Source organism: Podarcis bocagei (genome assembly GCF_964188305.1).
Source record: "Podarcis bocagei genome assembly, chromosome: 2".
Lineage (NCBI taxonomy): Eukaryota > Metazoa > Chordata > Lepidosauria > Squamata > Lacertidae > Podarcis > Podarcis bocagei.
The window spans coordinates 114,131,117-114,148,304 of record NC_138126.1 but is presented as its reverse complement, the minus strand read 5'-3'; the positions used below and the strand labels follow the sequence as shown (position 1 = coordinate 114,148,304).

The 17,188-nt window shown below is 45.1% G+C and overlaps 1 protein-coding gene across 4 annotated transcripts in view; it reads left to right on the top strand.

Moving 5' to 3' along the window:
- Positions 1-17,188, top strand: part of ANKFN1 (ankyrin repeat and fibronectin type III domain containing 1) — a 224,302-nt gene that overhangs the window by 39,944 nt on the left and 167,170 nt on the right. The gene's annotated exons all lie outside the window — the stretch shown is intronic.

The following is a 17,188-nucleotide window of genomic DNA, read 5'->3' as shown; positions in this document are numbered from 1 at the left end:
CCAATTCGCATCACCCCTATTAGCCATGCTTCCACAACATCTGGAAGGCACTGGGTTGGGTACAGAGGTGGGGCAAAGCTTTGGGGACAGTGCAAGTCACTTCTAATACGGAATCATGCTTTCGTTCTGCAACTGGTGATAAATACAGTGGTACCTTGGGTTAAGAACTTAATTTGTTCCAGAGGTCTGATCTTAACCTGAAACTGTTCTTAACCTGAGGTACCACTTTAGCTAAAGGGGACCTCCCTCTGCCTCTGCGCTGTTGCCACGTGATTTCTGTTCTCATCCTGAAGCAAAGTTCTTAACCCAAGGTACTGTTTCTGGGTTAGGGAGTCTGTAACCTGAAGCGTCTGTAACTTGAGGTACCACTGTAAACTTGAATGAGTAAAGCCTAGCCATATGCTGCAATCCAGTATCATGTTGGGTTCTCTGCACAACATGGACAGATAAGATTTTTTTGCATGTGAAACATTTGACCTGGCATTTCTGCTTTATCATTCAGTGGTAGAAAGACTGACACACACACCCAAAACCCCTTGTATTCCAGGGCATATGCTGATTCCTCATTTTCTTAGCCTCAGCTACTGGATCTTTTTGTGAACAAATGTCTCAAATGTATTCTCCCTCACGGAATGGTCTCAGTGTCAAGATGTGCCCCCCAGTGTTTAAGGACTTCAGCTTTGTCTTATACATGAAACAGGACATAGTGGGAAGGAACGAGCTCATTGGAAACTCATAGCTTGTAGCAAGACCCATTATGTATTACCAACTACTTACTGTGTATGTACTGAAGGGTCCTTTATTCATTCCAGTTGTGGGTTTTTCACAGTGTGTTCTGAGAGATCAAAGGACTGTTGAGTAATGCAGCAGGGAATGTTGTACAAAGCGTCCTTTAGGCAGCCTGCTCCTTTGACGAAATCTGGAGTGGTGAAAACAAAGAGTTGCCATTAAAAAAAAATCAGTAATCGGGCTCCTATGCCTGGCACATGGGGCAGAGCTGTGTCTTGGCTACTGTAATCACCCTGCAGCAGAGGTGGAGGGCACAGGAAAGCCTAGGTCAGGGGTGGCCAAATTTGGCCCTCCAGCTGTTTTGGGACTACAACTCCCATCATCCCTAGCTAACAGGACCCGTGGTCTGGGATGATGGGAAATGTGGTCCCAAAACAGCTGGAGGGCCAAGTTTGGCCACCACTGGCCTAGGTCAATAGAGGCAGGTTTACTAGTCCAGGATCCTGTTCCCACAATGGCCAGCCTAATGTTTGTGTGAAGCCCTCAAACAGGATCTTTCTCTTCCTGCAGTTTCCAGAAATTAGTATTCAGAGGCAAACTGCCTTCATCCATGGTAATAGAACATCACCACTGGGGTTAGTACTTTATCCTAGGCAAAGTGAATAGGAAACCACTCAAGGCACAAAGGGCTGTTTGTTTATTATAGGGTGGAAGGTTGGCGGTTTGAATCCCCGTGACGGAGTGAGTTCCCGTTGCTCCCAGCTTCTGCCAGCCTAGCAGTTCAAAAGCACACCAGTGCAAGTAGATAAATGGGTACCACTGCGGCAGGAAGGTAAACAGCATTTCCATGCACTCTGGCACTCGTCATGGTCCTCTGTGTGCCAGAAGCGGTTCAGTCATGCTGGCCACATGACCCACAAAGCTATCTGTGGACAAACGCCAGCTCCCACGACCTAAAAAGCGAGATGAGTGCCGCACCCCATAGTTGCCTTTGACTGGACTTAACCATCCAGGGGTCCTTTACCTATGGAGTGGGGAACCATTCTCAGCTCAAGGCCTGTATTTCTTTGTGGGCAACCTTCCAGGGGCCAGTTTCAGCCAGAGGCATAATATGGGATACCAATGGATGTGACTGTTATCCAGCCTACATTCTGCGCCCAGTCACTCTGTATGCAAACTGGGGGGAAGGTATTAAAAGGGAGGAGAAAGGGGAAGAAGATCTGGAACCCAGCACAAAAGACCCAGGGTCTAGACCCCGGAGTCTAGGCCCCATGGGCCACCCCTAACTGCACCTCTGCTGCTTGGATGGCTTCACACATGATGAGTTCTCTGCCTGGATGTGGGCAGAGTGTATGCGCATTAATTTATTTCAGTTCCTTGAATTAATCTCTTCCTATAGAACACATCAAAACAATATAGCAATAAAAACATCTACAACTAAAAACAATCTTCTTCTTCCTCCTCTTCCTCTTCTTCTTCTTTTTAAAGAATACAGTATGTCTCTACTTGAACACATATATGCATACTGGAAAAAAATAGGCAGCAACTCCTTGAGCATTCCTGGAGTCACATCTTCTGCCCTGAGAATTTGGAGAAGTAGTTACGTTCACTCTGTTGAGGGAAATTCAGTTGGCAGCTCAAAATTGAGGGGCAGAATTGAGGGTTGACATGTTGGACTCTGTTTCACGATTCAAAGTGTTGGTGCTGACCTTTAAAGCCCTAAACGGCCTCGGTCCTGTATACCTGAAGGAGCGTCTCCACCCCCATCGTTCAGCCCGGACACTGAGATCCAGCGCCGAGGGCCTTCTGGCGGTTCCCTCATTGCGAGAAGTGAGGCTACAGGGAAGCAGACAGAGGGCCTTCTCGGTAGTGGCGCCCGCCCTGTGGAACGCCCTCCCATCAGATGTCAAAGAGATAAATAATTACCTGACATTCAGAAGACATCTTAAGGCAGCCCTGTTCAGGGAAGTTTTTAATATGTAACGCTGTACTGTTTTTAACACTGATTGGGAGCCGCCCAGAGTGGCTGGGGAAACTCAGCCAGATGGGCGGGGTATAAATAATAAATTATTATTATTATTATTATTATTATTATTATTATTATTATTATTATTATTATTATTATTATTTTGAATCAAGCTGGTGTGGACTTCTCTGAAGGTATCATTGCATTGATGGTTCCTGAGATGAAATAATGGGTTTTGGTCTATGTTAAGATACCATCAGATGCATCTTAATTAAGATGGTGGACTGAACATTTCAAAACTCTGCTATTTTAACCATTGAAAGCTATATCCTTTTTTGTTTTTTGTTTTGTTTCTTAGTATTTCCAAGCAACACTGGCTACAAGGCTGTTATTTCCCTTTGTTTCTCAATCACCTTTCTACTTACGAATGTGTCAGTGTAAAATATAGTGGGGGCTCTATGTTTCTTTCTAAGAATGGAGTTGCAGGTATTTTCTTGAAGGTTGGGGACCACTAGGTTTCCAGAGAAAGCATGATTGGCTTTCAAAGCAGCCACCTAAACACAAACACATTTTTGTGATTGAAAGGTCTGAAGCAATAGACACTTTCAAAGTCTTCATAGCTGATGAAATGTACTTTCTTAAACAGCATGCTATTTAGACTCCCTTCCCCTCTTGTTCTTCCAAAATATGAGGGTAGCATTCTTATGTTGTTCCCTAGCAACATAAATCTGAATGGATGGTGCAAAGCAATCTTTTACTGGTAGTTTCCCCTGCTTAAGTAAAATAAATACAAATACTTTTTTTGGAGTATCATCATTTCTTCTAAGAGTAATGCAGTACCTTGGATCTCAAATGCCTTGACTCCCGAACAAATCGGCTCCTGAACGATCGAAACCCAGAAGTGAGTGTTCCGGTTTTCAAACAATTTTTGCAATGTCCAGCATGGCATCTGCAGCTTCTGATTGGCTGCTCCTGTAGCCAATCAGAAGCCATGCCTTGGTTTCCGGGCGGTTCTGGGAGTCGAACGGACTCCCGGAACGCATTCTGTTTGAGAACTAAGGTATGACTGGATCTTTAAGCTGCAGGATACGAAGGGCCCAATCCTTATCTCAAATTTCACTGGTGGAGGGATTGCAGGATTTGGTGTAAGCCTCATTGCACCAGCAGAAGAGCAAATATACAACACAAAGTAGACATTCCACCTGTGAAGACATGCTCATGGAACAGCTGAAAAAGGGTGGGATGTGGGTGGGATGAGGTGGGACAAGGTGGTATAAAGGGAAATAGCCCCCTTTACTCCATATTCTATACATCTCTGGACAAAGCCCGTGCTCCTGAAGACAACAGGATTTGATACCAACCCTGGGCCTGGTGCAAATAATAGCATCCACAAGTACCTTGCCCACATAGCTAGGACACCAGTATTATTCTGCAAATCCCACATAGGGAATTTATAGCTCAGGTGATAAGGAATGGCATGGGGCAGTATCTCTCTGTCCTGCTCTCATGTGCACTTAGAATTTACAAGGCGAGAATCTGGTGAGAGGAACTATGAAGAAATGGCACTTTCTGCAGAATTCTGACCTCTGCAGGACTGTGCACCACCCACACCCCCTGGCAACTGTCAGGAAAGGGCAAATGTCATAGCACCTTCAGGTGGGGTGGACTTGCATTTCACTGTGGACGCTGAGGACTTTTTCTTCTTTCCTCACCCCACTTTTTTCAACTTGGGGAGAAAAACAACAAAGGGCTCGGCTACACAGCTGCAAATAAAACATTTTAACTGTGTTGTAAAGTGTGTTGTAAAAGTCAGGGGACGCGGGTGGCGCTGTAGGTTAAACCACTGAGCCTAGGACTTGCTGATCAGAAGGTTGGCGGTCCGAATCCCCGTGACGGGGTGAGCTCCCGTTGTTCAGTCCCTGCTCCTGCCAACCTAGCAGTTCAAAAGCATGTCAAAGTGCAAGTAGATAAATAGGTACCACTCCAGTGGGAAGGTAAACGGCATTTCTGTGCGCTGCTCTGGTTCACCAGAAGCGGCTTAGTCATTCTGGCCACATGACCCGGAAACTGTATGCTGGCTCCCTCGTCCAATAAAGCGAGATGAGTGCCGCAACCTCAGAGTCGGCCACGACTGGACCTAATGGTCAGGGGTCCCTTTACCTTTACCTAAAGTGCAATATGCAAATGTGACACTAGATGGCTATGATGAGCTATGTCAAATGCAATGTATTTTTTCCCAAAACATTTTTTTTAAAAAAATTAAGTATTTCCACATTTTTTAAAGTGTGTCTACACCTAAGCCATCACTCTAAATTGCAGCTTGTCTATCAGCAGTGGCCTGGCTGTCGTTCCCTAGGAAAATGTGGTCCGGAATGACCCATGGGAATGGCACTGCATGATTCCCAGGGCATTCTTGAGAGAAAAAAGATTGTCCTGTGCCATCCTCACCCATTCAGCTCTGAAAGTGCAAAGGGGGGTGGGGGGTGGATCTCAGCTAAATACTTGGGTCTACCACTAGTTTGCATAAACAAAACAACCTTGAGGAGAGCAATTAGCAATGGGAGAAGTGGTGAGCAGAATGGAGCTTAACCCTTCCCCTATGCATAGACAACCCCTGTACTCCTGGGTGCACTTTTCCCTCCCTCCCTTCCTTCCTTCCTTCCTTCCTTCCTTCCTTCCTTCCTTCCTTCCTTCCTGTTAGAATTCCTGCTCCATGATTGCAGTCATGGAATTGTTGTCTATCACATGACGGTATATGTTTTGACTCCACAGGGTGGGAAGTGACGGAGACAGGATGTTTGTGTTACTGTGTTCCATGAAGTGAGACTATTGTCCTTTGGTTTTTTTTTTCTCTTTGCTGTCTGATGCTAGAGAGAGAGGGAGCCATGTTGCAGTGCTCCATGTGTGTTTATATGTAAATAAAGTAGATTAGCCAAAATGCTGAGTTGCTGAGGTCGGGCTTCAGAAAGCTTCTGAAGTTCCCGAACGATCGACCAGAAGGGAGGGAACATGCCAGTCGGGTTTGTGTCTTTGCCAGGGTCCTACTTGAGTGTAGAACAAGCTCCTGACACTACCTTCCTTGATCACTCGTAGCCGAGTAAGATTGTTTCCATGAACACAGTCTCAACCATGAGTCCATAAGTGACTGTGGAGGCCAATTCTGGATCCACATGTCCTTCCACAGTGAGGACATAGGTTTCTTGGCGGGAGTTGATCACACTGAGGGTTTGCCAAGTGTACCTTCCCCTGAGCACGTTTCTCCCTTGCGTCCTGAATTCAAGCATCTTCAAAGCCCATTACACCTTTGGTCAAGGCTGTTCTCCAATTGGAGCGCTCGCAGGCCAGTGTTTCTCACTTGTGAGTGTTTTTTTAAAGATTTGCTGTGAGAGAGTCTTTAAACCTCTTTTTAAACTTCTGGACACACACACACACACACACACACACACACACACACACACATATATCAGAACTCTAACATGGGTCAGGAACCCCAAGAGGAAGTAGCTGGAGAGTTTTAGGGAAAATCTGTGAGCGGAGGAACAGTTAAATATGGCCTCTCACTCACCGACCTACCTTGCACCATTGCAAACTGCTCCCTCCTGAAGGTGCTTTGCTGTGGTGAAGCACCTGCCCTACTATTATTATAGGTAATTGGCAAGGTAGCTTGGCCCTTGGGCTGTAATATTGAAGCTATTGCCCAATTTCGCCAGTGTAAGTGAAAGTTGGGATTCCACCAATCCAACAGTATATTCTGTTTCCAGGAAATGTTTTGCAGTCTTGCAAAGCTACAGAAACCAGGCTGATCCCAATGGTTGGCATTGAAGTACTGCTTGTATTGATTTATCAGGCAAGGTAAGGCTATGTAAGTCATCCGCTGAAAATATATGGATCGGCATTCATCGTGAAGGAACAACAAAGATGTTTTGGATACCTCACTGTAAATCCTTTATCACAGAGCCTACAGACATTGATCCTGAAAGAGGTTCCTGATGCCAATCTATACAGCAGATACACACATTCTTTCCTTTGTCAAAGGATGGATGAATAAATCATTACTAAAGGGATGCCTTTTCCAAATCTCTGCTGAAATAACAAGTGTATTTCAAGAGGATTGTGGTTACAATGAGATGGGGTTTGTGTTTGCACTCTGATTATTTTCAGGGTTGTAATTTTTTTAAAAAAATGCACTTTCTAATAAGTCATTGTGAATTTGTGTAGTCTAAAATTACTTACAAGGAAGTAAATCCTCTTTGGAAACAGTAGAACTTGCATAAACATGAATATGTATAGGATTATGCGGTACAAGCCCTTATCTTCTTAAAAGCTGGCGTCACCATCATAATATCACACAGGATTAATATTCTATCTCTTTTTATTTTATTGATATGCTGCATTTTGAGTGACCCTCACAACCTATGAGTTAATGATCTAGAAACTATACGATAAAACTGCAAAGACAACCTACAAAGAAAACATTTTGAAATGAGGTTTCTCCTTCTCAAAATGTTGTCCTCTGGTGGTGGATGGGGGAGACCACACCAGGAGCAAGATGGTGGACCATTAAAAAAAAAACACCTGTATAGCTCCAGCCTCAGTCATTCATCTGCAACATGAGGATAAAGCTGACATCATCATCAACATCATCATAAATCATTTCTACCCTGCCCATTTGGCTGGGTTCCCCCAGCCACTCTGGGCGGCTTCCAACAAAAGATTAAAAATACATTAAAACATCAGTCATTAAAAGCTTCCCTAAACAGAGCTGCCTTCAGGTGTCTTCTAAAAGTCAGACAGTTGTCCCTTGACATCTGATGGGAGGGCGTTCCACAGGGCGGGCACCACTACTGAGAAGGCCCTCTGCCTGATTCCCTGTAACCTCACTTCTCACAGGGAGGGAACCGCCAAAAGGCCCTCGGCGCTGGACCTCAGTGTCCGGGCAGAACGATGGGGGTGGAGATGCTCCTTCAGGTATACCGGACCGAGGCTGTTTAGGGCTTGAAAGGTCAGCACCAACACTTTGAATTTTTCTCGGAAATGTACTGGGAGCCAATGTAGGTCTTTCAAGACCAGTGTTTAGTGGTCTCGACTAGTCTCAGTGCAAGGATTCTTGTAAAAATTGTTGAGAGAATAGAAGTGAAGTTCTTAAGTGCTGCATAAATGCTAAGTTCCTGTTACTAAAATAGGGACTATCCATATGAAAATCTTGAAGAAGATCATTTCTAATATTTTTCTCCATACAGTGGTACCTTGGTTATCAAACAGCTTAGCTGCCGAACAAATTGGCTCCTGAATGCTGCAAACCTGGAAGTAAGTGTCCCGGTTTGCGAACTTTTTTTGGAAGCTGAACATCTGACATGGCTTTTGTGGTTTCCGATTGAGTGCAGGAAGCTCCTGCAGCCAATCGGAAGCTGCGCCTTGTTTTCCAAACGGTTTCAGGAGTCGAACGGACTCCCGGAATGGGTTAAGTTCGAGAACCAAGGTACGATTGTATAGTAAAAATGTATGGATGCCCCTCCACAGCCTCCACTGGATGATTTGTAGTGCCACATCACAATCCTGGATTTGCATGAAGCCACAGAAGGGTAGGAGAGCAAAAAATGAAGGCAGATTTCACAACAGCAGTGGCCATGGTGGGGGAAAGTGGTGGCTTGAAACAACAGCAGAAGCTTGAGTAAAACAGAGATGAAGGAAACTGAGAGGGAAATGGCAGCTTTAAACAATGGCAGAGGAATATTTAAGCACTTTGAATTTGGAGTCTGGCCATATTTGGAGACAGACAGGTTAGCCATCCCTCTCTTAGAAAATAGGGGTGGTATACAAGTATACACGGCTGTCCTTTCTTTATCCATGAAATCCTCAATGGTGTGCATTTTTTACTCTGGCCTTTTCATACAACAACTTGTATATCAATTCACTACACGCTGGCTGTCATCCAGCACAGAATTAAACCTTTGAAAATAGAGTTTAAGTGTGCTTTCCCTCTGTATTGGAGATGCGACCTTTGTATTTTCCTGAACAGAGCGCTTAATATTGTTCATCCACGGCACTATTTTTTACCCTTTTGTTTGAAATCCCATTGTCTATTCTCCTGGGAATTCATTTGCATTACAAATCGCAATTTTATTTCTGCAAACGGTTGGCAGATAATAATTACTGTTTGAACTGTCAGCTACAATATGCCCAAACTGTTGCTATATCCACATGCTAAATGACTTTGCTGTCCACGAAAGAAAATTAATTATACTTTGTTGCTGAACAACTTTGAGTGAATTGAGATAGGTGGAGCCAAATGAAAGCGAAGGAGCTGATAATTCATTGAAATGAGTTGTTTCTCTCTCCCCTCCCCTCCCCCATCACTTGCTAAGTCAAGTGCGGCAAATTATTGCCTTATTTCTTTGCTCAAAACGTATTCATTTTCTCAATAGCAAATGTTTGCCTTTTAGTATTTCCTATGACCAAGGCTGAAGTCAAGAATACTATTTTGGGTATATAAAATGAGTTAAACTGATCTTTTGTTAACAGCCTACAATTTAGTCTTTTGTTTCAACCAATTGTGCCTAACTGCTAATCTAGGAATCCTCAGTTTGGGTACCATTTAAAGCTCTTACAGATGTTTCAGAACTGACATTATGTTGTGTTTTATTATGTGACTTTATCAAAGCACTGGGACAGGGCCTGTTACAAGGATGGGCCTTACCTCCTGCCACAGACTCATCTGATTGCCCCAGAAATGTACAGGCAACTCCCCACTTGAGTGCAATTTACCACCACGCACATGCATGGCAACAGGAACCTGGAAGTGGCAGGAGAGAGCTGGGAAGTCCTTGGTGGCTCAGGGGGAAACGCTCCTCAGAACCTGAAGAGGCATCCTTTTTGGGTTCTGGGGCGGGTCTCCTCGTGAGCCAGAGGCACAGCGGGGCTTTGTTGAGGTTGCTCGGCCTTCTCGCCTAACAGTTGATTTGTGGGGTAGCGCAGCAGCAGCAGCAGCAAATTTCCTGTGCACATAGGAGGCAATAAAATATTTGAGGGGGGCCTCCCCCCTCAAGTTGATGGTCATTGCCATTCAAATAGTATGTGTGTGCCCATTATGTGATTGATTATGCGGGGCAGGATTTTCCTGGATCCCCCCAATATTTTATTCAAGGTGGCAACCCTGCCCACATATCAGCTGTTAGGCGGGGAGGCTGAGCAGTCAAACCCCAGCATAAGTGGGGTCTGTATCTGATTTCCCACAATTGCTTTCTACCTATGTTGCTCTTCAAGGCCTCCCAAAGCAGTAACAGGCTGACTTAACAGGCCTCTTAGTGAAGATGACCAAGGGCCCCTACACAATCAGTGATCAAGACTGAATACCACCCTACTTTGATAAATGAAATCTTGGTTCCTGCCTGGCCTTACTGAGCATCTCTCTGTTATTTTCAAGCTAAATCGAACATGGTCAGATCTCAGTTATTTGTCTAGAACTTCAGGAGTCCTACATAGAGAGATTCACAGTGGACTTTGAAAGACAGTGTCCGATACATGCACCCTCTTGCTTGCAGTCCTCGGAGTTAGCAAGTCCTGCCTTACCCTCACTGCAGCAGCAATAGGAATTTGCAAGCAGGTGAAGACCAACTGTGCCATGAAACAGTCTTGTACTGGGGTTTTGAGGGGGGGTGGCAAGAGAAGAGAAGAGAAGAGAAGTGACCAGGGCAAGATTACTCACATGCTATCCATGAAAATGATAAGGTAAAGGTAGAGGGACCCCTGACCATTAGGTCCAGTCGTGGCCGACTCTGGGGTTGCGGCGCTCATCTCGCTTTATTGGCTGAGGGAGCCGGTGTACAGCTTCCGAGTCATAAGGTCAGCATGACTAAGCCGCTTCTGGCGAACCAGAGCAGCGCACGGAAACGCCGTTTACCTTCCCGCCGGAGCAGTACCTATTTATCTACTTGCACTTTGACGTGCTTTCGAACTGCTAGGTTGGCAGGAGCAGGGACCGAGCAACGGGAACTCACCCCGTCGCGGGGATTCGAACCGCTGAACTTCTGATCGGCAAGTCCTAGGCTATGTGGTTTAACCCACAGCGCCACCCATGTCCCTATGATAATGATACCATGCACTTAATTTATGTAGCAAAAATATGCTGCAGGAGTGGGGTGGAGAGGCAACTTAGTATGAGCTGAAATTGTAGTTTCAATTGATTAAATTAACCATTTAATAAAGCTTTCAGTTCTTGTTACCAGTTACAAGGGTAAGGGTAAAGTTGTAAAGTTATTTTATTCTCTAGGGCTTTTGCACATCGTGTAGTGAATTTCTTCAATAACACCACCAACCTCTGTTGTTTGGCTGAGGCCTCCATTTATGTGTGGCATGACCTAGCATGGTCCTAGGTGGATAGTGTCATTCTGTTGTTTAGTCACTGGGTGGCGCTGGACTTGGTTATCGTTTGGCGCTTCCTGTTACTGTTCTGCTCTCATTTAAGAGAGAGAATGAAGTCTTTGTCTAGCTTCTTGGCTGGTGCATCCTCTGAGGTTTGTCTGGATGTTGGCAATTTCCATACTAGAAATAACTAGATATTGTCTCAACCAATGTGGCTGCTACTTAGAGCAACAGCCCTGTGTTTCCTTTCCTCATTCTAGCAAAAGAGAATGTGTGCTATGATGCAGCTGAGCTCAGTTTCTCCTTCACACTTCATTAGCTTTTACTAGCAGAGGTGAGGAAACTAAGAGTGTGGTGGTATCATATGATGCAGCTTATTTTAGTACAATGGTTCAAGGAACCTGTGGCACTCAAGAAATTGATTAAGTTGAGTCCACTCCCCTCATTCCCAGTCAGCATGGCCAGTGGTCAGGAATTATGGGAGTTATAGTCTAACAACATCTGAAAGGCCACAGGATCCCTACCCCAATTATAATAGATATTGTTGAAGACTAGGGACTGCAGCTCCTGCTTGCTACGTTACCTATTGGCAGCCACAGGAACTCCAGCCTGACAACAGCCTTACGTTTTAATATATATAGGAAGAAATGCATTGGCAGCCATTCAACCCTTTTCATTCTAGCCATTCATCCCTAATATTGCCCTCTGCAATTCTTATTTTTAAAACAATGGCTTTGCTCTATTTAGTGAACTGTATGCATTTCCCCGAGTTTTTGAGTTCTAGCATGATCTCAGTTTTGGTTGTTGTTGTTGTAGTTCTGTGTTCATACTTTGTTTCTCTTTTTATTCCTTCTGTCAAAGAGCACCCCATAATGGTGTCCAAAGAGCAGCTTCCTGTGATCATTTTATAAGGATGTTATAAAACTAAGAGTTACATTTATGACCCCATTTTCATCTTCTGGCATCTGTCTTGAAATAGCTGCCTATGAGGATCTCACCCCTCCCTTCTAGCACGACTTTGATAAAGACGATATAGACTGCTTGACCCACACAATTCAAAGCCGCGAGGGCTATTCGCTACAGTCCTGCAATTCTCCCGATTGTTTCCAAAGGCTTTTGTCTAAAGTGAGCTCCAAAGCCAGGCCCAATATTCGTAGCAGATTCATTATGTGGCTCCTGATGTGTGCTTCTTTTAGTAGTTTTAAATTTCAGTTTGCAGTAAGAGGAGCAGGGGCAAGGCCTATAAAATTATATCTTTCTTGCCTTCGTTTTCCCATGCCACATGATGCTTTTATTAAGATGATATAGTATTTTTATTTGCCTTGAAATCTTAGTTTCATGATGTTAATTTGGTTCAGATGGTGGCACCAGACACATGAAGCTTTGAGAACTTTGATAGTCTACAGGACAACTGGAATTCTTTAATGCCAAAACAGAGAGCTTTTAAAAAAAACAACAACAACCCACAGGTAGTAATATCTATTATTGGTTTCGTGCTTAAGTTACGTGTAAAAGTCCACAGCAAGACTGGCAGGAACAAAGAAGGCCTACAAAGATGTGTTGCAACTCTCCTCTTGTATGGCTTATTTTAGGGATCTGTGAAAGCGCCACAAGATCTCATTGCTGTGATTCAGCAAATACTAAAAGCTCAGCAAAGATCCACGTTTCATTCTTAGTGCTGATCTGCAGGCATAGTAGCCCTGACGACAATTTTCTTTCCATGCTGAAGGGACTTGCATGTGCATCCTTCACTGGGTCCAATTCATGAAATTTGTCTCCCTCAAAGAAAAGGAGGTCACCTGAGATGTACCCAAACTTTGGGAGCTAATGGGCACATTTGGGAAATGGCAGCCATGGGTGTGCAGCACAGTGGTTCCCACAGATAGATGAGCAGAAAAAGGGACGAAACCACAACATGGTGTGGGCATACTCCTGTCAAGAGCCCCTCCAAGAGGGGAAAAGGCACCTACACCAGCCTCTGCCACATTTGCTCAGAGAGTGGTGGTCTTTGCACCACTCCCCTGCTCATAATGGGCTGGAGGGTGTCTAGTCCTGTCATCCAATGGGCATGTTTAAGGGGCGTATTTAATATAGGAGAAGCTGAGCCAGTGTAAACAGGAAGTGAGCAGGAAGTGCAGTCATCAAACCCACTGTGGGAGGGGATATTTTGCCGAGACCTTTGATGGACAAAGTCAGAGGTTATTCAGGAGTGGAAAGCAGGAGGTCAACACCCCAAGCAGCTGTTTGCCGCTATTTTAACATACTGCTGTGCTCCAGCACAAATTTCCAAGTATAAATGAAGCCTAACTAATTCATACGTCATCACTGGTTGGGGGGAGTGGAAGTGGGAAGCACTGGGAAAGAAATATAAAGAGAAGCCCGTTCCAGTTTTTAATGGAACAAGTGACGAGGCTTTAAATAATGGTTTGTTATCCCAATACAACAACAACAACAACTTATTATTTATACCCCGCCCATCTGGCTGGGTTTCCACAGCCACTCTGGGCAGCTTCCAACTGAATATTAAAAACATAATACAGCATCAAACATTAAAAACTTCCCTAAACAGGGCCACCTTCAGATGTCTTTTAAAAGTCAGATAGTTGCTTATTGCCTTGACATCTGCTGGGAGGGCGTTCCACAGGGCAGGTGCCACCATCAAGAAGGCCCTCTGCCTAGTTCCCTGTAACCTCACTTCTCGCAGCGAGGGAACCACCAGAAGGCCCTTGGCGCTGGATCTCAGTGTCCGGGCTGAATGATGGGGGTGGAGACACTCCTTCAGGTATACAGAACCGAGGCCATTTAGGACTTTAAAGGTCAGCACCAACACTTTGAATTGTGCTCGGAAATATACTGGGAGCCAATGCAGATCTCTCAGGACCAGTCTTGTATGGTCTTGGTGGCCACTGCCAGTCACCAGTCTGGCTGCTGCATTCTGGATTAGTTGTAGTTTCCAGGTCAGCCCCACTTAGAAACATTGCAGTAGTCCAAGTGGGAGATAACTAAAGCATGCGCTGCTCTGGCAAAACAGTCTGCGGGCAGGTAGGGTCTCAGCCTGCATACCAGATGGAACTGGTAGACAGCTGCCCTGGCCACAGAATTGACCTGTGCCTCCATGGACAGTTGTGAGTCCAAAATGACTCTCAGGCAGCATACCTGCTCCTTCAGGGGCACAGTTACCCGATTCAGGACCAGGGAGTCCTCCACACCAGCCTGCCCCCTTGTCCCCCAAGAACTGTACTTCTGTCTTGTCAGGATTCAACCTCAATCTGTTAGCTGTCATCCGTCCTCCAACCGCCTCCAGACACTCACACAATATGGATCTTTGGCACTTCTTCCAATTCAGCCAGTTATGTGAGAGCAGCTCAGCAAGGTGGATTTATTTTGTTTGCTGATGGTCAGTCATGACATTCTCTGACTTTTTGCTGTATATTAGGAGGAGCCTAGGTCAAGCCACTTCATGCCATTTAATGATTTTATACAGCATCTCAGACAGATTATGCTCTCCTTGTATTTCAAAGAAAATTAAAAGTGTTTGGTGATTTGAGAGAAACCATACTTTTATTGTTCCCCTGGTATGCCTTGTCTGTGGGGTTTGTATGTCGTGTTTTTCTTTTGGGGTTGGGAGAGGGATATGATTAGATTATTTGAAGGTCCTCTGGATTAGGGAACAAACAACGTAAACTTGAAAGCTTCAGCAACCGTGGTTCACTAGAAGTGTTTTGTGGTGGTTGCATTAAATCCATTGAGAAGTTAGGAAATGAGCTGCTTTTGATCTCATTTATTGGATAATATAAAATCTCCAGTAAACTGGGCCGGGCCCACTGTTGGTGTAAATAAGAGACTCTCGGTTTAAACCAGTATAAACTGTGTGAATAATACAGGTTGAAGATATTAAATTGTATGGGGTGGTAAAGGAGCTCAGCACAATGGGTTATCTTTTTTTCAAGAGGTTCCATTGAAATAGCTCAGACCCTCCAAGTGTCCCTATTTTCCAGGGACAGTTCCAGATTTACAGAAGCCATCCCGTTTTCTGGTTTGATCCCAGAATGTCCTGCTTTTCCTTAGGACATCCCTATTTCCATTGGAGAAATATTAAAGGGTACGGTAAGGTACCCGGACCATTAGGTCCAGTCGCGGATGACTCTGGGGTTGTGGTGCTCATCTCGCTTTACTGGCCAAGGGAGCCGGCGTACAGCTTCCGGGTCTTGTGGCCAGCATGACTGAGCCGCTTCTGGTGAACCAGAGCAGTGCATGGAAACACCGTTTACCTTCCCACTGGAGTGGTACCTATTTATCTACTTGCACTTTGACGTGCTTTCGAACTGCTAGGTTGGCAGGAGCAGGGACCGAGCAACGGGAGCTCACCCCATCGCGGGGATTCGAACTGCCGACCTTCTGATCGGCAAGTCCTAGGTTCTGTGGTTTAACTCACAGCGCCACCTGCGTCCCTTTTAGAGGGTACGGTAGGATGTCCCTCTTTTCCACACAGAAATGTTGGAGGGTATGGAGTTATGCGACCCCTGAACCAAGGAGATAAGTAACTCTACAACCTTTAGAAGACACCTGAAGGCAGCCCTGTATAGTTTTATTATGTTTTACATGTGTTGGAAGCCACCCAGAGTGGCTGGGGAAACCCAGTCAGATGAGTGGGCTAATAATAATAATAATAATAATAATAATAATAATAATAATAATAATAATAATAATAGAATAAGATGTCCCTATTTTCATCGGATAAATATTGGAGGGCATGATAGCTCAATAGAGATCGTGCAGATGATGCCTGAAGGGAAGATGGAGAGGGGTGTGTGATCATGGGTGGAAACTATTCTACTGTACAAAGGTCAAATCCACATTCATTGCTCTGCTCTTTCTTGTCTGTGGTCCTGCCCACCACTGCCCTGTGGCCTCCAAAAGGTTGCCCAGAAGGTAATATGCTCCCCAGTATGCAAACAGATTCCCAGTTCCAACATAAAACCAGTCTAGATGGTGCATTTTTTTAAATCTTGCTCTACGCTCTACTGATGCAGTTCAGAAATTAGAACTTGTACAATCTAGAGAGTCATTGCTAAGCCCTTGAAAGATTTGGGACACAGGCTTCTGACATCACTTTCAGGACCTGTGGTGCTAAGAGTGACCAGGTGTGTTGCTTTATAGAAGGTGGCCTTTGAATTGAAGGGTGTCTGGCCCAAATGTGGATTAAAGATGAATATCCACGAGAAGAGAGACGGCCTTGAAGCTGGATCGATTTAACAGGTACATATGTTACCTGGTCAGTGTGAGAAATGTATTTCTGTTTAAATATAGCAATTACAAGGGACGCGGGTGGCGCTGTGGGTTAAACCACAGAGCCTAGGACTTGCCGATCAGAAGGTCAGCGGTTCGAATCCCCGCGACGGGATGAGCTCCCGTTGTTCGGTCCCTGCTCCTGCCAACCTAGCAGTTCGAAAGCACGTCACAGGGCAAGTAGATAAATAGGTACCGTTCCGGCGGGAAGGTAAACGGTGTTTCCGTGCGCTGCTCTGGTTCGCCAGAAGCGGCTTAGTCATGCTGGCCACATGACCCGGAAGCTGTATGCCGGCCCCCTCGGCCAATAAAGCGAGATGAGTGCTGCAACCCCAGAGTCGGCCACAACTGGACCTAATGATCAGGGGTCCCTTTACCTTTACTTTACCAATACATTAGCACTTATAGATGTAAATTTATAGGTGTACATTTTATGCAAATCTGTGTACCCCTTTGTCCTTGGGGGGGGGGGGATGTGTAAGTAGCCTTTTACTGCTATGCAAAATGTCTGGATCAAGCACCACCTCCCAAATCATTGCTGCATTCAAACTACGGGAGCTTAAAAGGTCCAAAAAGCACAGGACCCCTTGGCATATGTAACACCAACCTTTCCATGGGACTCTGGGTAGCCCAATTGGTTAGAGTGCAGTGCTGATAACGCCAAGGTTGCAGGTTCAATCCCCAGATGAACCAACTGCATATTCCTGCATTCGAGGAGTTTGGACTGGAATGACCCCCGGGCTTCCTTTCTAGCCCTTTAGTTCTTTGATTCTATGTCTCTTCTCTACCAAGGAATCCCAGAATGTCCAAAATGGAAGAGGGCCCCAATGAGGACAAACCCAT